General features: G+C 33.9%; 1 protein-coding gene across 1 annotated transcript in view; it reads right to left on the bottom strand.

Annotated features, from left to right (window-relative positions):
• LOC106878777 (general transcription factor 3C polypeptide 3-like) overlaps positions 1-625 on the bottom strand; it is a 197661-nt gene that overhangs the window by 195942 nt on the left and 1094 nt on the right. The window lies entirely within an intron of this gene.

Below are 625 nucleotides of genomic sequence, written 5' to 3'. Positions count from 1 at the left end.
GAAAAATGGAGCTCATGGAGCTCTAAGATGTGGGAATGAAGGCCCCTATTCGGGGTGTGGGTATTGATGTCAACCAGAGAAGTTGAATTGTTGGGAATGTTTTTAACTTGGGTCTTATAGTATGCCTGTATATATGTGAGAGTATAGTTTCACTTTAATAGTTTCAGTATGAAATCGAAAGTATTAAAATGAAAGTATCTGACATTACAGTAGCGACATGTTATTTTTTCACTTTTGACAGGTAATACTGAAATAGTGGAATAGTTTCACTATTAAAGTGAAAGTATCTGACATTTCAGTAGAGTGATGTTATTGTTTCACTTTTGACACATAACACTGAAATAGTGGAGGAGATATGATATCTGTGTGGGCTCGAACTATGCAAGAAGTTAAAAATTGTTTTGGCCTAAGACACTACATTGACCCTAAGTAAGGCATGTGTAAATTTGGAATGAAATTGGCTGTGTAGTTCTTGAGTTTTAGGGATTCACACAGACATACATTCTCATCTTAATATATATAGATATATACACACACGCACCCAAACACACATATATATATGTATATCAATATAAATACATGAAAGTCAATGAAGTTTGGTATAAGAAGGTGATCATGTACATAC

This window comes from Octopus bimaculoides, chromosome 10, assembly GCF_001194135.2.
Source record: "Octopus bimaculoides isolate UCB-OBI-ISO-001 chromosome 10, ASM119413v2, whole genome shotgun sequence".
NCBI lineage: Eukaryota > Metazoa > Mollusca > Cephalopoda > Octopoda > Octopodidae > Octopus > Octopus bimaculoides.
The sequence above is the reverse complement of the archived record's forward strand: the minus strand, read 5'-3'. Positions and strand labels throughout refer to the sequence as shown.